At 35.5% G+C, this 23,254-nt stretch overlaps 1 long non-coding RNA gene across 1 annotated transcript in view; it reads right to left on the bottom strand.

The window, feature by feature from the left end:
- Window positions 1–23,018, bottom strand: part of LOC137234280 (uncharacterized) — a 105,745-nt gene extending 82,727 nt beyond the window's left edge. The window contains exons 1-2 of the long non-coding RNA XR_010947763.1: window positions 21,711–23,018; window positions 21,316–21,627 (exon numbers count right to left, since the gene is read on the bottom strand). This is a non-coding gene — a long non-coding RNA (uncharacterized lncRNA). The remainder of the gene's footprint in view (window positions 1–21,315; window positions 21,628–21,710) is intronic.
- Between the last annotated feature and the right edge of the window lie 236 nt (window positions 23,019–23,254).

Raw genomic sequence — 23,254 nt, forward strand, 5'->3', positions numbered from 1 at the left:
ATTTCATTAATATTATTAGAACTTGAGCTAGCAAAAATTGCATTTAAATTTTTGGGAAGTTTTATCAACCAAATTCTCTTTCAAATATTTTCACTAAAATTTAAACCGGCTAACAAAATTAATGACCGATAAAATTCAGAGGGCTTGCGATCACCCATTTCAGAATCATTTAAGATTTTGTCAAGCTTTGAATTTTCACTAAGAGAATGTCTTTCTATTAAAACTTTTTTGAGTTAACTAAACTTGTTAGTGAGGGGAAGGTTTTAGATAAAATCTAAAATTGTTACTATTACGTCTTGTGGAAGTGCTGTTATAATGTGTTCGTATTTGGTATTCTCTTGAGTTATATATTTGGTGCTAAATTGTGTTTCAGCGTGTATAAACCACGCTTCTGGATAACTAGTCCAAAATTGTGGAAGTTTGACAGATGTAGCACAAATTTCGGCATTATTTTGATTTGCATATGGATTTACTAATTCTTCTTGAGAAGAATTATTCTGTAAATCAATAAGCGAATCATTTAAATTTTGTGTGAGTGTAGAAGTGTGTGTATTGTGTCGTGGAGAATGAAACAATTGAAGAAGGAGTTTACAAATTTAGTAAAATATTAAATATCAATATTAAAAAAAAAATATTTATATTTCATTATAACTGTTTAAATAAACAATATATATATATTTAACTTAGAACAAACCAACCTCAAAATTCTTCTTCCAAAATTTTGTTCCCTATTAAATTGTGTAATTGCTTTAAAGTTGATTGATGAAATTTGACGATGGTTTTAATATTGTGCAATGGCTTTAAAATTGATTGATGAAATTGGACAATGTATTGTGCAATGGCTTTAAAATTGATTGATGAAATTATGCAATGGCTTTAGAAAGGATTGAGCCTCTGACAGATTGATTGATGCTGGTTTCACTGTTTTGAAGCATTTGAATTTGACAAATGTGGACCTCCATTTTAATAACTTTCGTTAATTTTATGTGATTTAATTAAGTTAAATATTATAATAGAACGTTTCATTCGCACAAACGCATAAATGACTTTTGCTCAAAGAACTCATAGGTTCCAAATCAAAAATGCATAGCAGGTGTTAGAAGCAAATGTCGATTATGATACGACTTAAATTGAGTATATATTTACTTTTCATTGAGTTATATTGTTTATTTAGTTTTTTTTAATACAAATTGCATAATTTGTGGCGGTGTGCACTATATGGCGATTTTTATCGAATTGAACAGCCGTCTGAATTATCTTGGTCAAATATGACCTCAAAATATAAACGTTTTTGATAATTCCACCACACCAAGTTACTGCAATGAACAAGAAAAATCGTCTACTTTGCAAAATTTTAATTTAAGAATGTTCCATAATAACTACAGTTGCGTTTAGGATTCCGTATAATTTATATATTTAAAATCGTTTTTAAATATTTGCATGATCACACACACAATTTTTTAAAATAGGCAGAGATCGTCAATGTAGTAATTGAAACCATGTATTATTTTTTAACAAAACTTTAAATTATATTTTTTAAAAACACCTAAAAGTATGCGTCAAATTCTTTCTTCATTTTTCACAACAATGAACATTTTTGAAAATTGAAAAATCAATATTGAAACTTAAAATATTGATAATACATTTAAATATTAAAAAGTTCAAAGTAACTAAAATACAAAGTTAAATAAAAATAATAAGAACTCTATAGTAGCACACACGCTCATTAGTTCGACTGTCTTGGGAAAGCTTTTGTGCTTCACCACTTTGAGTGTTCTTGCGAAGGACAAAGCGTCACCTGGTAAATATATGTGCTTACGTATTCACATTTGTAAAAGGAGCCGTAACGTGTAGGTGATATTTAAACTGAGTTGGTAGGCTATAATCAATGTGATTCACTTCAAGGGACTAGTTTTGGATAGGACCGCCAACTTTAGGAAATGTCAACCCGCGAGACTTGGGTGTTGAAGGATGAAGTGTGAAAATCTAAATTTACATTTCAGACGCTATTGTATAGTTTCGCAAATAAATAACAGATGTTTGAATTTAAGCCCAAGTGATTTTTCAAACCCTTCTCATACATAAATATATCCTCAACTTACGTCTGAGGTAAGAATCAGGATTAAGGATAAAGGATTTTGCATCACTGATTTCGCTTATTCTTTCAGCCAATCGTAATATACATTTTTTTTAAATCCGCACCTTTTTTTGGGTAATTTGCTTTTTTTAAGAATTTGAGGACAATTTGAAAACATGTTCGCATCGGTTCATTTTATTTGAATTGTTCATTTTTAATTTTTTGAAATGTGCAAAGTGAGCATATAAGTTTATTATATAACTTTTCTTTTAGTGTTTTGTTTTAATAACTTGATGAATTGAGTGATGCAAAGTCCGTGTTAAGCTGACATCGAAAGCACCTGTTTTTTTAAATAACTTTTGAACAGTTAGGTTAGGTTAGGTTAAGACGGCGCTTGACATTCCGCACACAAATTTGTTTCGCTGATTGAAAATAGTAAATTTCAATAAACTAAATTAGGGGTACCGTCCCGCCAATTTGTAGGAAAAACTAAAGGGAGCACGACGCAAATTGGAAGAGAAGCTCGGCTTAAAATCTCTTCGGGATTATGGCGCCTTAGATTTATTTTTTATTTATTAAATACATGGTGGATACTATTTGGGTCGGATGAAGTGAAATGGTATCTTTTTCGGGATATCGGCATAAAGGTGGACCAGGGGTGACTCTAGAATGCGTTTGTACAATATGGCTATCAAACGAAAGGTGTTAATGAGTATTTTAAAAGGAGTGGGCCTTAGTTCTATAGGTGGACGCCTTTTCGAAATATCGCCACAAAGGTGGACCAGGGGTGACTCTAGAATGTGTTTGTACGATATGGGTATCAAATTAAAGGTATTAATGAGGGTTTTAAAAGGGAGTGGGCCTTAGTCCTATAGGTGGACGCCTTTTCGAGATATCGCCATAAAGGTGGACCAGGGGTGACTCTAGAATGTGTTTGTACAATATGGGTATCAAACGAAAGGTGTTAATGAGTATTTTAAAAGGGCGTAGGGCTTAGTTCTATAGGTTAACGCCTTTTCGAGATATCGCCATAAAGGTGGACCAAGGGTGACTCTAGACTTTGTTTGTACGATATGGGTATCAAATGAAAGGTGTGAATGGGTTTTTTTAAAAGGGCGTGGGCCCTAGTTCTATAGGTGGTCGACTTTTCGAGATATCGCCATAAAGGTGGACCAGGGGTGACTTTAGAATATGTTTGTACGATATGGATATCAAATGAAAGGTGTTAATGAGTATTTTAAAAGGGCGTGGGGCTTAGTTCTACAGGTGGACGCCTTTTCGAGATATCGCCATAAAGGTGGACCAGGGGTGCCTCTAGAATGTGTTTGTACTATATCGGTATCAAATTAAACGTATTAATGAGGGTTTTAAAAGGGAGTGGTGGTAGTTGTATAGGTGGTCGCCTTTTCGAGATATCGCCATAAAGGTGGACCAGGGGTGACTCTAGACTTTGCTTGTACGATATGGGTATCAAATGAAAGGTGTTAATGAGTCTTTTTAAAAGAGAGTGGGCCTTAGTTCTATAGGTGTTCCACTCTTCGAGATATCGCCATAAAGGTGAACCAGGGGTGACTCTAGAATGCGTTTGTACAATATGACTATCAAGCGAAAGGTGTTAATGAGTATTTTAAAAGGGCGTGGGGCTTAGTTCTATAGGTGGACGCCTTTTCGATGTATCGCCATAAAGGTGGACCGGGGTGACTCTAGATTGGGTTTGTACGATATGGGTATCAAATTAAAGGTATTAATGAGGCTTTTAAAAGGGAGTGGTGGTAGTTGTATATGTGAAGGCGTTTTCCAGATATCGACCAAAATGTGGACCAGGGTGACCCAGAACATCATTTGTTGGATACCGCTAATTTATTTATATATATAATACCACGAACAGTATTCCTGCCAAGATTTGAAGGGTTTTTTATTTCGCCCTGCAGAACTTTTTCATTTCATTCTACTTAATATGGTAGGTGTCACACCCATTTTACAAAGTTTTTTTCTAAAGTTATATTTTGCGTCAACAAACCAATCCAAATACCATGTTTCATCTCTTTTTTCCTATTTGGTATAGAATTATGGCATTTTTTTCATTTTATCGATTTTTGCTCAAGTTATCGTGTTAACGGTCGAGCGGAAGGACAGACGGCCGACTGTATATAAAAACTGGACGTGGCTTCAGCCGATTTCGCCCTTTTTCACAGAAATAAGTTATTGTCCCAGAATCTAAGCCCCTAATAAATTTCACAAGGATTGGTAAATTTTTGTTCGACTTATGGCATTAAAAGTATCCTAGAAAATTAAATAAAAAGGGCGGAGCCACGCCCATTTTGAAATTTTCTTTTATTTTTGCATTTTGTTGCACCATATCATTAATGGAGTTCAATGTTGACATAATTTACTTATATACTGTAAATTTTTGTTAAAATTTTTTTTAAAAGTGGGCGTGGTCGTTCTCCGATTTTGCAAATTTTTATTTAGCACACATACAGTAATAGGAGTAACTTTCCTGCCAAATTTCATCATGACATCTTCAACGACTGCCAAATTACAGCAGAGCTCACAGAGTATATTAAGTTTGATTGCATAACGGTTGGTTGTACAGGTATAAAGGAATCGAGATAGATATAGACTTCCACATATCAAAATCATCAGGATCGAAAAAAAAATTTGATTGAGCCATGTCCGTCCGTCCGTTCCCCCGTTAACACGATAACTTGAGTAAATTTTGAGGTATCTTGATGAAATTTGGTATGTAGGTTCCTGAGCACTCATCGCAGACCGCTATTTAAAATGAACGATATCGGACTATAACCACGCCCACTTTGTCGATATCGAAAATTTCGAAAAACCGAGAAAGTACAATAATTCATTACCAAAGACAGATAAAGCGATGAAATTTGGTAGGTGAGTTGAATTTATGACGTAGAATTAAAACTAGTAAAATTTTGGACAATGGGCATGGCACCGTCTGTGCTTAACGTATAAAAAGCCTACCATTACAAAGATATTTCTATATTAATTTTATAATGTTTGCAACAGTAGATGTTCAAGGCTTTAAATCATACGATAATAAATTTATTGTAAAGGAAATAGGTGTGGTTCTCTACAGTGAAGAATTCCATTGTTTCCACATAAAAGCTCCATTTTAATTTACGGATCTGAGTAAGGAAAATCAACGACAAGCTAATTGGTTAATGTTGCACCACCATAATTTATTATGGTCCTATCGAAGCTATCATTGTCATACTGATAGTAATGTGAAAATCAACCAACGACAAATTCGTTGTGCTTTAAAATCAGCATATATTTTGTTCAAATACATATCGGGTGTTCGAGAGAAAAGTTCTTCGAAAGATTTATGGACCTCTACGCGTTGGCGATGGCGAGTAGCGATGAAGATTTAATGATGAGCTGTACGAGCTATACGCAGACATCAACATAGTCCAGCGAATTAAAACGCAGCGACTGCGCTGACTAGGCCATGTTATGCGAACGAAAGGTGATGCTCCGGCCAAGAAAGTGTTTCTATCGGAACCAGCCTATGGAATCAGAGGTAGAGGGCGGCCCCACTCCGTTGGAAGCACCAGGTGGAAAACGATTTAAACTCCCTTGGTGTGACCAATTGGCGCCGGTTGGCGGAGCGAAGGAGCGACTGGCGCGCCTTGTTGGACGGCCATAACCGTTTAGACGGTTAAGCGCCAATTAAGTAAGTAAGTACATATAGGGTAGTAATTTTAATTTATAATGAAATAAAATAGAAGTAGAAATCTTAACCTTTGGTGTTTTTATTTTAAAAGGGTGGGAATTAGAAGAAGAAGAAGAAGAAGAAGAAGAAGAAAAGTAAGTATATAAATACATTGTTTTCTAAAATCAACCTCATTTTAAATTGACGTAAACAAAGGGATATATCACAATGAATTTTAAATTTTATATCTCATTACTATTATTATTTGTTTTCAAAACTACTTACGGAGCACCATTTTGGGAAAACCTAGATAGTAATGCACTTGCGATAAACCAAAACTCGAAAAGTATTCAATTTAATTTAACATTACCCAATATTAATGATATTTTATCAATCAATATTTCATTATTATTACTAAAACAAAGTGAGCCTCTTTTAACGAATGACGAAGAAGAAATTGAAGTGTTGTCAACGATTCTATTATTTTCACCAACCACAACAATCGAACCATCGTCTAAAGGTGATTTTTCAACGGAAGGGAAGCCAATGAGAACTTTTACTATAGATGAGGCTATAGAGGCATATCGTAGAGAGCCCATTGAAAAGCAATCTGATATTGGAAGAATCATTGAGGCAAAACAAGCATTTTACCGACATTTTAAATTGGAATATGACAATTTTGATCTACCAATTCGTTGTACTTATGATAGTAGATACATGGAAAAAATGTTGAGCATCAAGTGCTTTGAATATCGTGAAATTGAAACTGAACGAATTCTTAGTAATGGTGATATTGAAAAGATTTTAGCCCAGGATACTTCATTCAAAAGACCACATATAGAAATAATTGATGTGAAAACTATAGACAAACATATAATATGATCATTGTATAATGTGATTCGCACATGTATAGATAAAAATAAAAAAACCATATGAAATTAGCTAGTTTAATAAAAATTTTACTTATTTGCCTGTTTGGCTTAAGTTATGGAACAAGTTATCCCTATAATAAATTTAAGAATCAAGAACAAAATATAAACAGCTTTAAAAATTTTGAAAAAGTAAACAGAATAGTTTTGAATACAATAATCCAAATACTTCAATACGTTTAAAAATAAATGTAACAATTCAATTGTTAGTTCAGAGTTTTCCTTAGCTCAACCCATCATTATTAAAAACAACAGCAACAACAACAACAACGCAGAGTCCTGGTGGATCTTTTAGACCAACTATCCGCGATCTAAGGAGTGAGTCACATGGTGTCAAAAAAGTGAGTACACAATTCTAGAGGCTATTGACAATTTTAAAGAATTACTAGTTGAAAAGGAAAAGAGAATAGGAGGCATTCTTGAAAGCCCAAAGGTTTTTTATAGACATTTCAATATAGTTTACGATAATTGTGTAATACGAATTAAATGCTCTTATTACAGCAATTATATACAACGTACCTTAAATATCTATTGCTTTGAAATTCCGGAAGACAATACGAAGACATTACATAAGCGAGAAGAATTATATGTGCACACTTCGTACGATATAAATCCAGCAATAATTCATGTTGATCGTTATTATCGAATATGAAGGTTCAGTAATCACAAACATGTCATCGTCGTCGTCAGCAGCAGTAGATATATTAATTTTCTGAAACAATTTAAACATATTTTACCTGAAGAGCAGAGGAAAAGACTTTTCGAAATTCATTCAAAAATTGAGTATAGAGATAAATTATGTAAAATAAAAAATCATTTCGATGAACACTGTGAAAACTGTTTTTGGTCGAATTCTAATAGCACAGATGGCCCAGACACTTGCAATTGCTCACACCTAGAGCGTTTTGATGACGAAGCCTACAAAATTATAAACACTTGTACAAAAATTTATAATCAACTTCGTTGTAAATTCTACCTGTAAATACTTACTTTTTCAAATAAAACTTTTAAATAAATAAATAAAAACAATTTTTATTTTAAATTTTAAAATTTGTATTTTTTAATAATTTAAAGAGGGTGTTATGGCACCCTCCATAAATCGAATTTCGCCCACCCTTATGGACAATAAAGCGCCCATATCTTTTTCGCAAAGTGATACTGAGACAGAAAATTTCCCACCTCAGTGACACTTCAATCAATGTTTGTTACAATCATTGATAAATTAGAAAAATTAACAAAATCCGGCTGCAATTTTAAAACTCCAGCATTCCCTCAACGATTTCGTCAAGCAACTCTTCACGCTGCTGGTCATTCTCCAAAATACGGCGTTATCGTGCAAAATCATTAAAAGGGAGATTATCCCTCCTAATGTATGCGCTGTAGATTACTATTTTTGAGTTTAATATGCTGATCATATTATGGGTTTGCTGTTTGAATTTTGAATAATTTAAATTGGATCTGAGCTGAGCTTTTATAGTAGAAGAATAGAACAATAAAGTACCTTTTTTGTGCGATAAGAAATGTGTAATCTACTTTTAACATGACATCTCATTATAGTAAGCAATGCCTAATCTACTTGCAACATGTGATCGAATATATTCATACATTTTATTATGGATAAGCATACAATAATCAGTGGAGTTATCAACTGCTTAAATTGTGAAACAAATTTTTTTGTGTGCGTGCGATAAGAAAAAATGTAATCTATTGTGTGCGTCTGCTTTTCAGAAAAGGAAGATAAGGGAAGTACATTTGACAAAGTGTTTGCGGGACCAGTTTTCGTTATGAACATGAAACGTCCGAGGCAGTCTTAATTAGTAGAATGTCTGTATCCTCTAACAAGTTGATTCTATCCAATTCTCTCAATTTCATTCTTTTAAGTTTTTCATTTAATACTTTCCTGATCTTAACAAGATTTGGTAATACAGTCATATGATTATTTGATATGATTCTTAATGAGTGGCCGAAGAAAAACATCTGTTACCTATCAGTTGTGTATCAGATAAGAATCTGGTAAATCTGTTACCTACCAGTTGTGTATCTGAAAGAATCTGGTAAATCTGTTACCTATCAGTTGTGTATCTGATAAGAATCTGATAAATCTGTTACCTATTAGTTGTGTGTATCTGATAAGAATCTTGTGGGGTATACTTCTTTTATAGATTTTTTATAGCTATATAAAATTATCGAACACCTTTCGATATCGACCTCTATTTATATGATCTGAAGCCGCCAATACATTAAAATTATGAGCAGAAAGAAAAATACAACACAGTAATTTTTATGTAATACAATAATAATTGTTTATTAATGTTTTTCTTAAATGTATTACAGTAAAGTACTATTCGCTTATCATCCATATTGCTTAGAGCTACTTTATAAATATTTTGTGTACAAACCGTATGTAATTTAGATCTAAATGTATACATTGATGCATTATACAATTTATTTTCCAACAGACATTTTCTAAAATCACTTAAACTCAATGTAGAAGTTACACAATTTTTTATTCCCTTAATTTGTTTAGTTTCATTTATATCGTTATCAATTTTAAATGAATACATTTTTGCTCTTAAACCTTTAAACTCTTTTATTAGCTTCTCATTACATTCATCCTTCATCATACCTAGAATCTTCTTATTCAACTGAGGAAAATTAAAAATATTTTCCCATTACAAATAAAAGATATTGAAATATCATCACGAATATCATTATAAAAGTCATCAGTTTGAATATCATATATGAATGAATCAGTATCCATATAATTCAAAGCAATATTATTTTTATTTTTTTTTTGTTGTTTTTGCGGTTAGTTTTAATTAAATATTAGTAAGGATCGTAGGCTAGTGAGACCTAATTATGTTTTGTGCAAATAAACGCTTTATTTTACCTTCTTGCCCAACGTTTCGCTGAATATTCCAGCATCATCAGGGGCTACACTATTTATTTTTCATAAAAGATAACAAACATTATTGTATATGTATAAACGCATAATGTGTTGTTGGATTTGTAGGCTAAGGTGATGTTTTGTTCTTTTAGTATGTTGTGGTCTATTGTACTAAGCTTTGGGATATATGTGACGCTGTAATATTTCTTTACTTCTATTGTTGCGTTTTGTGGTTTATTGTGGGAGTTGCTATTTTTCATGATTTCCTGGTTTATTAGTTCATGTATCAAGTGGTCGGGGTAGTTATTATTTTTCAAGATTGTTTGTATTTTTTCTATATTAGTTTTATGGAATTTTTCGTGGCTAATCGTCATTATTTTTCGTATCAGATTCTTCGTTGTATTAATTTTATACTTTCTTGGTTGGGAGGATAAAAAATTAATCAGGCGACCAGAGGATGTTGGCTTCGAGTACCAATTTAAAATAATACTGTTGTTGGCTTTGTGTATGCGAACACCTAGAAAAGGGATGGTCTCATTTTCTTCCATTTCTATTGTGAATTGTAGTTTGTGGTGGTATTTGTTTAGTGTCTCGAGGATTATATTCACGTCTTTGCGTTTCACTATTGCAAAAATCTCGTCTACAAATTTGGTGATACATTTAATGTCAATACTATGTTGTTGTTTTAGCTCCGAGATGGTGTTGTCAAATAGGTCGTCCATGACAATATCGGCTATTGTTGGTGAGAGCGGATTTTCCATGGGCATTCCAAAAGTTTGAGTGTATAGTTTGTTATTGCATATGAAATAATTGTTTTCTCTGAGGCAGAAATCAAGTATTTGTTGGAATTTTGCTTTTGTGATGTTAGTTGTGTGTTGAATTTTGTTTTGACATATATGGCATCACAACTAGAATCGCAGGAGAACCGAATAACATCGAAGATTGAAGCACAGGAAACACAAATTTCTTCACAACTTGAAGAACAGAAGACGTATATGGTATCCCAACTGGAATCGCAGGAAACCTGTATAACATCACAATTGGAAGAACAGAAGACATATTTGGCATCTCAACTGGAAGCGCAAGAGGCACGTATATCTGAAATGTCGGCATAAATTTCGGAACAGGTATCATCGCAGCTCTTTGTGAAACTGGAAGAGCAGGATGCAAAAATTTTACAACTCGAGGACAAAATTTATGCCGAAATAGAAGCGTTAAAAGTTCGTATGGAGCAGTTACAACTAAACCGCCCAGCTGTTTCTGCGAGTAATCCAAAGGTAAAAACACCATCCTTTGACGGTTCTGTTCCTTTTCAGGTCTTTAAGCTACAGTTTGAGAAGACCGCAGCAGTGAACCAATGGAATGCTGAAGATAAAGTTGCAGCTCTGTTCGTGGCACTGAAAGGGCCTGCCGCGGAAATCTTACATACCATCCCAGAGTACGAGCGGAACCACTACGAAACATTGATGAGCACTTTAGAGAGACTTTACGGAAGCGAGCATAGGAAACAGATATTCCAAATTGAGTTGCAAAACCGCTACCAAAAAGCAAATGAGACATTGCAGGAGTTTGCTTCGGATATTGAAAGATTGGCTCATCTTGCAAATGCAGACGCACCCGTGGAATACACTATGGCATACGAGATGTGGAAACGAAGCGGGCTACATATGCGAATCCAAAACCAACGTTTGCTGAAACGGTATCGCATGCACTGACTCAGGAAACAGACTCACTTTTGAGTAAGCCAGCGTACAAAGCTCATCGCGTGGAAGTGGAAAAGCCAGACTGGGTAGACGCAATTTTGGAAGCATTGAAGGGTACGCAGCAGAAGAATAATGATGCAGTCAAATGCTTTAAGTGTGGAAAGCCAGGGCATATTGCGCGTTATTGCAACACCAACCCTAACAGTTCCAACAATGTGGGTGGTCGTAAACGCAGAGCAGAAGGAGATGAGCAAATCTCCAAGACAAATCAATCGTTAAACTAAAGCGAGTCAGCGGCAAGGGGCGACAGCTGACTCCCTCAATTGAATGCCCCATAATCTCTATCTCACAAATTGGAAGAAGGTCGAGCAATCTTACTGTCAGAGGACATGTGGATGGAAAAGAACGTTTACTGAATGTATATACGGGTGCATCTCATTCCATCATTCGAGCGGATTTAGTCAACAAGAAGATAAGACCATTGCATGGAGCAATATTGCGTACAGCCACTGGAGAAGACACCCAGGTAATTGGAGAAGTAGAATGTGAAGTAGCAATTGGGAACGTCACGGTACTACACAATTTTATAGTGGCAGGTATTGTTGATGAAATCATAATTGGAGTGGACTTCTTAATCAACCAAGGCATCAAAATCTATATGCAAAGCAAGACGATGCGATATAAGAACATGGATGTGGCACTTAATTTCGGCTACGAGAGAGGCTACAGTAGTAAACGAGTGCTGGTGGAAGAGAGTCAGCAAATACCACCAAAATCAGAAGCAGTCATCTGGGCAAAGGTTGATGGAGATTGTGAGACAAACAAATTGTGGGTTGTCGAAGCAGCAAATAAATCAGCACTGAACATACTTGTAGGAAAAACCCTGGCTATGACAAAACAAGATGGACGGATTCCGGTAAGAGTACTAAATGAGTTCAAGTCACCATTCAATTTGACCAAAGGAGCTATTTTGGGAAGATGCCAAGAGGCCGAAGTAGTTATTAACTGTGAACAGCTCCAGGAACACGTTTCATCTAGTAATACTGATCTTTCAAATGATATCACGGCATGGACACATGGGCTAGAGGAAGCCTATCAGAGTAAGGCAAAACAACTGCTCATAAAATACGCGAACATATTTGACCAGGATGGTTCCAAACCAGGCCGCACCAATGTTGTGAAACATCAAATTGACACTGGAGATGCGAGGCCGATCCGTCAATCTCCACCTAGTGTTCCACTAGCGAAGCGGGAAGTTGTGAGTCAAATCATACAAGAAATGAGTGACAGCGGCGACATCGAACCATTAGCTAGTCCATGGAGCTCACCGGTAGTACTTGTAAAGAAGAAGGATGGAAAAATGAGGTTTTGCGTGGACTACCGGAAGTTGAATGACGGTACGAAAAAGAATAGCTACCCGTTGCCAAGAATTGACGACACTCGGGACTCGCTATCTGGTACGAAATGGTTTTCCACACTGGACTTGAAAAGCGGCTACTGGCAAGTTGAGGTAAAGGAGGAAGATAAAGAGAAAACAGCCTTCAGTGTCGGTGATGGTCTTTGGCAATTTACAGTGATGCCTTTTGGACTTTGTAATTTACCAGCTACTTTTGAGAGACTCATGGACCAGGTACTGAAAGGACTACATTGGAAAACATGCTTGGTGTACCTGGACGACATCATCGTATTGGGCAAGAGTTTTGATGAACATCTTAAGAACTTGGAGGAAGTTTTCCAGAGAATAGCTGGCGCTGGTCTGCAGTTAAGTCCCAAAAAGTGTACGCTGTTTAAAAAGGAAGTAAATTATTTGGGCCACAAGGTAACTACAGAACGTATCTGTACAGCGAATGAAAAGATAGAGGCAGTAAAGGATTGGCCAAGACCACAGAACCTACATGAATTGAGAAGTTTTCTAGGGCTGTGCACATATTACCGCCGATTTGTACCAAAATTTTCCAGCGTCGCCCATAGCCTCCATGAGCTTACAAGAAAAAACAAAGCTTTTGAATGGAAGAAGGAGCAAGAAGTGGCTTTCCAAACATTGAAGGAGCGTTTATGCACTGCCCCAATGTTAGCATATCCGATTCCAGGAGCAACATTTATTCTAGATACAGATGCGAGTGGATATGCTATAGGAGGCGTTTTATCACAACTGGTCGATGGACAGGAGAAGGTAGTTGCATATTACAGCCGTTCGATTGGAAAACCAGAGATGAACTACTGTGTTACGCGGAGAGAGCTGTTGGCATTGGTAGAGTGCATTAAACATTTTCACAAATACCTCTACGGCCGGCGATTCCGTGTCAGGACAGATCACGCAGCGTTGAAATGGCTTCTGCAGTTCCGTAATCCGGAAGGACAATTGGCACGGTGGATCGAGCGACTACAAACTACAACTTTTCCATTGAGCATCGAAAAGGTAGTACCCATGGAAATGCTGATGCAATGTCACGAAGACCATGTAGTTTGGAATGCAAGCACTGTTCAAAAGCCGAGGCTAAAGAAGACATTATAGATGTCCGGCTAATGAATATAACATGTACAGATGAATGGGACAAGGAACAGCTAAGAAAGTGCCAGCTAGAAGATGCAGATCTGTCACGTGTTATGCAAGGGCTCGAACAAAATGAAAGACCAAACAGAGAAGAGATGACAGTTTAGAATTGATATCTGGTTGCCTTCATCGAGTATGGGAGAGTGAGGATGGTAAATACAAGAATAAACTGATAGTTGTTCCCAAAAAGAGGATTCCTGACGTGCTCAGCGAGCTGCATAATTGTCCAAGCGGAGGTCATCTTGGTATCACGAAGAAGCTTGAGAAGATTAAACAGAGATTCTATTGGGTTGGTTGCCGTCAATCGGTCACTGAGTGGATTGCGAACTGCGAGGTTTGCAGCAGAGCGATATTGCGTCTACACATATGTACCATGTACGAATACGAGCAGCGGAGAGTCAATGCGCAAACACATGCATATATCTGAGAAGTTTGAGAGCTACTGGACTAGTAGATTCTGGAAGCGCCTAAAAGATGTATAAAATTGTGCAATTTTAGTTACAGCTGAGAAGTTTGAGAGCTCATGGACAATGCTAATACATTCTGGAAAAATTCGAACGAGGAAACCAAAGGGTATAAAAGGCAACAGATGAAGAGGCGCTGTAATACAGTTTGAGTTGAGCAATCAATCAGTTATTGATTAAGCACGCGATCTGGCGGCCAGTAGTAGAGTTCAATTTGAGTTATCAATCAGTTTGGTTATTAAGCCAGCGAGTAGCAAAGTATAAGTGTCATTGTGAAGTACTTTAATAAAGGCCATTTTTACATTATTCAATATTGGAGTTGTTTATTCGACAGTTTAGTGATTCGAACTTAGCAGAGGATTGCAAATAAGAGGATTTGCAAGTAAAATTCGTTACAATATAATGAGCCTCTAATTGGTTGATATTTATTTATGTTTACTTCTAGATGGATAATTTCACTTAGACTCCAACCACAATCTCGCTCGTGAAATGTTTTCATTTTTCAATCAATTTACTAAACTTTTCCTTAATTATATCACCAACATTATTGTTCTCCATAAATGATTCAGTCATTAATGTTATAATAAAAATAACTCAAAGTTAAGTTTGATGCTTTCATGCTTTTCTATAGATTTCTGTTAAAGTGCAGGTAATTCGTTACAATGTTTTTCAAAAAAATTTTCAACAATTAAAACATTGGGTTGATCGTTTTCGAAACGTATGTCTCAATACGATTATTAAACATAGCGTTAATACATTTAACATTACTATTTACATTATACATACAATTCTTTTTATGTATATTTGTTCTCAAGTGTGTTTTGTTTCACTTGAATTTTACACTGCTCGCAAAAAATGGCGGGTTTTTTATAACTTGATGTTTCTTTGCAATATGTCTAACTAAACTCCTCTTGCGAGTATATATCTTTTCACAAGAACTACATGGATACATTTCTATTTTTTTATTAATTGGCTTTTTCGAGCTTTTTTTCTTTGAAAGTGCTTTTAAATCCTTAAGAACTTGATTCATAATGTGGAATATGCCTACAATAATCAACGGTGTTAAAGAAGTAACGATGTATAAGTAGTATAGTTTATTACTGTTTATTGAAGTGATCCTGGTTAGACACGGCTGAAAATCCTTATCAAATGTATATCCGTGAAATATAGATGAGTGCTTAGCGGCTTTAAACAATTTACTAAATTTTTTTACTAAAAGATGTCCAACTTATATACATTGAAACAAGTAGCCCTTATCTAAATGTATGTATATGGATGGTTGTGTCTGTGTCGGTATGTATTTTGCGGTTTGTATATATATATTATATATATATATGTATATATATATATATATAATTTATATGCTGTCATGTTTAAGGACCCCCAATGGTTGTTATCAGTATGGTAACAATTGCTACTGTTCGAGGAGATATAAATATGAATTTTAAAGTGTAATGAGCTATTTGTAATTATATCTTTATGGAAATAACATTAACGTAGATTCTGAAAATTAATAAACTTTGATGACGAACACCAATTGTTTAATTTTGTGATCGATCAAGGGGAATTCGATAAGGTGTTAAAAAGTTTTTATGAAGACGAATTTGATAAGCAGCTTCAAAAACTAGAAGAGCCCATACAATCCCTACAAAGTACAACTGAAGTGGAGCCGCATATATTAAATAAGGGTAGGAGGAAACAGCCTTCAAAAATAATACTAGCGGAAGAATTTGATGAGCAGCTTCAAAAACTAAATTTATTAAATAAGCGTAAGGGCAAACAGCCTTCAAAGATAATACTAGCAGAAGAATTTGATAAGCAGAATAAGCGCAAGAGAAAACAACCTTCAAAGATAAAACTAACTGAAGGTTCTATACAAAAAGTCATCCAACCAAAAGATATACCCAAGAATGTAAATAATTGTATTGATTTTTGCGAGCCAACAGTAGCTACTGTTCCTATAACTGCAATATTAGATACTAAATGTTGGAAAAATTAATTTAAATGATAAGATGGAAAAAATTCCTTCATTTGAAGTTAATTTTAAAATTGATGTAGATATTCAAAAATTTAAGTTTTTAATACAACAGTGGTTCGATGACCAACTGGAACTTCAACTAAAAAACATAATGTTAGTTGTGATATTGAGTGGATCTCTGAAGATAAACTTCTTAATGAGTTTTTAGAAATTGTATTCAAATATAAAGGTATCGTTGGTTTTGCTCGTATTAGACACATAAAAGTTTATATGGATTTATAAAATTTAGTCAAAACAAATGTTTTATTTATAAATATACAAATACTATAATTTGAAATAATATATTTTATGTGAAATATAAAAAAATTAAAATAAAAAATATTTAAAACCATATCGTTTCTTTTATTACTACACAATCATCAAAATTTACAGCAACAAGAAATTTTGTGGCATATGTAGCACAATGTGCATCTAGCTTAAATGCTTATATACTGACTTCAAATCCTTCAAATGTTGTCTCCTTTTTAAATTTTCTAGAAGTTCCATAAGTATTTAATGAAAATGATATTTCATCTGTTCTGTAAGTAATTGTTGTATAAAACTTTCACGAAGTCTTTGTAAATCAAATACCCAAATATTGTTATTCCTCCATTGTTTTCTGATGCAATTCCTTCGCAATTGTTCACTCAACCCTCGATTTAAAAAAGGAGACAAAATTCCAATTCCTTCCGAAATAATGCAATCCACAATAATAACATCATCATCTTCACATGAAAAATTAAATGCTGAACTAGGCATTTTAATTATACTAAAAATGGATTTTAATGACGAACTTTTAGCAATTGTGTTAAAAAATTAATAAAAATGTTAAAAAGTTAATTATGAAATTCTCACATGCATATATATATATGCATATACATATATATGTAAACCAGCATCAGCATGTGTACACAAACTTACAATCAAACAATCATATGTGTAAGTATGTATATACAAACTTATACCCTAATAAAAAACAAATAAAATGTTCAATAATGGAAAATCATGAGTTCAATAATAAAATAACCTTTAGTTAACAATCTGCCCCTGATCGGGTGCCCGATAGGCCTGTTTTGCAAACGAGAAAAAAAGGGGGTGCGGTACTACAAGTGCCCATCGACTCCTTTTTGTAGACGAGAAAAATGGGGGTTGGGGTTGGTGGTTGGTGGTTGGGAGGTTGGGGGTTGGAGGATGGGAGGTTGAGGGTTGGGGTTTGGGATTGAACGATACTACAGGTGTCCAACTGCTACTTTTTGTAGACGAGAAAAAAGAGGGGGGTGGGGGGATTGATCGCTCGATTAGAAATCTATGGGACTACTTAAAACGCTCGGGTGAAGTCTAGGACCCATTAGAAATATTGTTATTATTTAAAAATTTGCGGCCATTTAAAAATGTAGGGCCCCCCATTTAACGATCCTCTCCTGAACGGCAAAGCTCTGCTAAAACCTAAAAGCTCTAAGCTTTCTCTTATACATCGGCCAGAACAGAAACAAAAAGCTCTAAGCTTAAGAACGTGCGCGCCTAACAGTATTCAACGAAATTGTTTTGCTGTATATATATGTGTGTCGGCGTGTATATACTTTTTCTTGCACCATTTGAGCTGGAACCGGCATTTACATACTACTAATGTTAAAGAAAACAAGTAAGGAATGTTAAGTTCGGGTGTAACCGAACATTACATACTCAGTTGAGAGCTATGGTGACAACATAAGGGAAAATAACCATGTAGGAAAATGAACCGAGGGTAATCCTGGAATGTGTTTGTATGACATGTGTATCAAATGAAAGGTATTAAAGAGTATTTTATGAGGGAGTGGGTCATAGTTCTATAGGTGGACGCCATTTAGGGATATCGACACAAAGGTGGATCAGGGTTGACTCTAGAATTTGTTTCTACAATATGGGTATCAAATGAAAGGTGTTAAAAAAAAATAAATGTAAGGCGCGATAACCTCCGAAGAGATCTAAGGCCGAGCTTCTCTTCCAATTTGCGTCGTGCTCCTCTTGATTTTCCCTACAAATTGGCCGGACGGGACCTACATGTTTTATGCCGACTCCGAACGGCATCTGCAAGGCAGATGAGTTTTCACTGAGAGCTTTTCATGGCAGAAATACACCCGGAGCGCTTGCCAAACACTGCCGAGGGGCGACCCCGCTTAGAAAAATTTTCTTCTAATTGAAAAACCTTATTTCTAAAATTTTGATGTTGCTTTGCCCGGGAGTTGAACCCAGGGCATACGGTGTGATAGGCGGAGCACGCTACCATCACACCACGGTGGCAGGGTGAAGGTGTTAGTGAGTATTATAAAAGAGAGGGATCTTTAGCTCCATAGGTGGACGCCGTTTGGAGATATCGCCATAAAGGTGGACCAGGGGTGACCCTAGAATTTGTTTGTACGATATGGGTATCAAATGAAAGGGGTTAAAAGTGAGTGGGCCCTAGTTCTATAGGTGGACGCCTTTTCGAAATACCGCCATAAAGGTGGACCAGGGGTGACTCTAGAATGCGTTTGTACAATATGGGTATCAAACGAAAGGTGTTAATGAGTATTTTAAAAGGGCGTGGGTCTTAGTTCTATAGGTGGAAGCCTTTTCTAGATATCGCCATAAAGGTGGACCGGGGTGACTCTAGATTGGGTTTGTACGATATGGGTATCAAATTAAAGGTATTAATGATGGTTTTAAATGGGAGTGGTGGTAGTTGTATAGGTGGTCGCCTTTTCGAGATATCGGCATAAAGGTGGACCAGGGGTGACTCTAGAATGCGTTTTTTACAATATGGGTATCAAACGAAAGGTGTTAATGAGTATTTCAAAAGGGCGTGGGGCTTAGTTCTATAGGTGGAAGCCTTTTCTAGATATCGCCATAAAGGTGGACCGGGGTGACTCTAGAATGTGTTTGTACGATATGGGTATCAAATTAAAGGTATTAATGAGGGTTTTAAATGGGAGTGGTGGTAGTTGTATAGGTGGTCGCCTTTTCGAGATATCGGCATAAAGGTGGACCGGGGGTGACTCTAGAATGCGTTTGTACAATATGGGTATAAAACGAAAGGTGTTAATGAGTATTTTAAAAGAGAGTGGGGCTTAGTTCTATAGGTGGACGCCTTTTCGAGATATCGCCATAAAGGTGGACCAGGGGTGACTCTAGAATTTGTTTGTACGATATGGGTATCAAACTAAACTTATTAGTGAGGGTTTTAAAAGGGATTGGTGGTAGTTGTATAGGTGGTCGCCTTTTCGGGATATCGGCATAAAGGTGGACCAGGGGTGACTCTAGAATGCGTTTGTACAATATGACTATCAAGCGAAAGGTGTTAATGAGTATTTCAAAAGGACGTGGGGCTTAATTCTATAGGTGGACGCCTTTTCGAGATATCGCCATAAAGGTGGACCAGGGGTGCCTTTAGAATGTGTTTGTACGATATCGGTATCAAATTAAACGTATTAATGAGGGTTTTAAAAGGGAGTGGTGGTAGTTGTATAGGTGGTCGCCTTTTCGAGATATCGCCATAAAGGTGGACCAGGGGTGACTCTAGACTTTGCTTGTACGATATGGGTATCAAATGAAAGGTGTTAATGAGTCTTTTTAAAAGAGAGTGGGCCTTAGTTCTATAGGTGTTCCACTCTTCGAGATATCGCCATAAAGGTGAACCAGGGGTGACTCTAGAATGCGTTTGTTCAATATGACTATCAAGCGAAAGGTGTTAATGAGTATTTTAAAAGGGCATGGGGCTTAGTTCTATAGGTGGACGCCTTTTCGATATATCGCCATAAAGGTGGACCGGGGTGACTCTAGATTGGGTTTGTACGATATGGGTATCAAATTAAAGGTATTAATGGGGCTTTTAAAAGGGAGTGGTGGTAGTTGTATATGTGAAGGCGTTTTCCAGATATCGACCAAAATGTGGACCAGGGTGACCCAGAACATCATTTGTTGGATACCGCTAATTTATTTATATATATAATACCACGAACAGTATTCCTGCTAAGATTTCAAGGGTTTTTTATTTCGCCCTGCAGAACTTTTTCATTTCATTCTACTTAATATGGTAGGTGTCACACCCATTTTACAAAGTTTTTTTCTAAAGTTATATTTTGCGTCAATAAACCAATCCAAATACCATGTTTCATCCCTTTTTTCCTATTTGGTATAGAATTTTATTTTTGCATTTTGTTGCACCATATCATTAATGGAGTTGAATGTTTACATAATTTACCTATATACTGTAAAGATATTAAATTTTATGTTAAAATTGGACTTAAAAAAAATTTTTTTGTGCTAATTTTTATTAAGCATACATGTAGCAATAGGAGTAACGTCCCTGCCAAATTTCATCATGATATCTTCAAATTACAGCTTGCAAAAATTTTTAAGTACCTTCTTTTAAAAGTGGGCGGCGCCACGCCCATTGGCCAAAATTTTACTAATTTGCTATTCAGCGTCATCAGTTCAACTCACCTACCAAGTTTCATCGCTTTATTCATCTTTGGTAATGAATTATCGCGCTTTTTCGGTTTTTCGAAATTTTCGATATCGAAAAAGTGGGCGTGGTTATAGTCCGATATTGTTCATTTTAAACAGCGATCTGAGATGAGTGCTCAGGAACCTACATACCAAATTTCATCAAGATACCTCAAAATTTACTCAAGTTATCGTGTTAACGGACAGACGGACATGGACATGGCTCAATCAAAATTTTTTTCGATCCTGATGATTTTGATATATGGAAGTCTATATCAATCTCGATTCCTTTATACCTGTACAACCAACCGTTATCCAATCAAAGTTAATATACTCTGTGAGCTCTGCTCAACTGAGTATAAAAAAAACCACACTATGGAAAAATGTGTTACATATATTACACCATCGACACATTCTGATACTCTGCAGACAATTATCCCATACTAGTCTCAGTGCGGAATACTCATAAAATCATTAAAATTTTTACTGATAATTCAATAAATATACGCGATGCCTATCGATTTTCATGCATAATACTTACATATTATTCGGTTTTGAATTCAATAGTTTTCGCGATCTGCAGCTGGCAGAATAACGTAACTTTCAGGTCTTCAAAGTCTTCATTCAAATATTTGATGGCATCACTTATATTAATGCTGATTACATTGACATGGAGCTGCTAGAGTTTCTTACTTTGCTCCATCATCTTTTCATCTAAGCAATTGTGTAAATTGTACAATTTTGTGACTCTTTCATCGGATTTCTTCGTGACTGCGTTTGATGAAGATATGTTTCTAACCCTTGTAACTTTTCGATGCTTCCTATTTGAACCCAACTGATAAATTGGTTGCACCTGCATGTATGCAATTGAAGAACGCAGTTAGGTAAATATTTTTTTAAATTTTTATCAAAAGCGTAACTTGTGAAATTATTTACCGTGACAACACGCCAGACGGTATATTCAAGTAAGAAAATACTTCCTTGTTTTTTTTGACCCTTCATGTTTTTGCAATACCGGCTTTTGATTGATATCTTCAAGAAATACTTGAGAACCTGATTGAGGTTGTAAAAAAAACCTTGTTCAGTTGAATTACTGCCCACAATATTAGATCTAGCTGTATGGTGATTGTTTAAGTCACCTATATCGTAGTCTTTTAATATAGATTGAAAACAAAAATTATTCGCCAGTTTTTTAACAACCGCATCTGCTTTGATTTTTGCATTGTAGGAGGATTTCATAATGATTAAAATACAACTGTTCTCTTCCTTTCTTTTACTCACACCCACAACTCCTACCAGCCGTTGATTAGAATTATCACACTTGGATCCACCAGATGTCAAAAATGTTTCCTTTTTTTTGGTATTCAATGAAATATATGCATGCTGGCAGTAAACGTCGTCGTCAACGATAAAAGTTGGACTAATATTGAGCAAATGGCTTTCAGAACAAATGTTATCTAATGCCAAATATTGCAATATGTAATCAAGTTGCATTCCATCCAACCAATTCTTATATGAAATCTTGTCATGACAACAAACGCTGTTTTTATAAAATGCAGTTCTTTTGACATTTTCAAGCTTTTCTATTCCTAAGTACTTTTTATTGTTCAACAGAATTTCGCTAAAAGTCCAAGTTGCTTCGTTCCAATATGATCCTTCGTTGCTACGTTTATTGTTCTGCCTACCAAATTCATTTGCATGGCGTTTTGTAGTACTGCCTGAAAATATATTTTTTTTTTGCCGTCGTTTTCTAGGCTGGTGCTTTTGTTGCTGGAACTCCCTAATGTTTGCTATTTGCTTACTTTCGCTGCGTGATTCCTGGTGATATTTGCTGTCGCTTATCAATTGTCTATGCTGTCACAACATATCGTCATTAATAGGATCAAAATCTTGTTCACTTCCAAGCTCAAAATCATCACGTTCTAAGTCCAATTCAATATCTGGACCTTCAACAATACCCCTAATTTGTGGTGAAATTGATAAATGACGCTGATTTTGTTGGTGGTGCTGACAATTTTCGTTTAGATCTTTGTTATTACTACTGCTATTGTAGGTTATTAAACTTCCTGCGATAACCCCTTTATCGTTATCGTGGTAGTGCATATCCATATTTTTTTTCAAATCATCAACCCGCCATTTGTCCATTGACCGCCGGCGTGCATTCATAAAGAAATTTCCCACGGTAGTTGGCTCTAATCCTAATTGCCGTGCTATAGTTACTTGCATCTCTTTTGAAGGCCTCTTTGTTTCCTATAAGAAATTTGTATACTTTAGATTTTTAATGTGTTTTAGTTTATGCAAATTAGGGCGGGTCGATTTGTATGGACGAAAGTTAACCGATATCGCGCCATCGATTTTTCGATAGGATTTGGGCTCAGGAAAAAAAGTTCCACTACGCATACCCAAAAAAATAATTTTCGAGCTGCGAAATTTCATTTTTTTTTTTACTTTTTAAAAAATTAAATATTTACAAAGAAATG

This window comes from Eurosta solidaginis, chromosome X (genome assembly GCF_040869045.1).
Source record: "Eurosta solidaginis isolate ZX-2024a chromosome X, ASM4086904v1, whole genome shotgun sequence".
NCBI classification, from domain to species: Eukaryota; Metazoa; Arthropoda; class Insecta; order Diptera; family Tephritidae; genus Eurosta; species Eurosta solidaginis.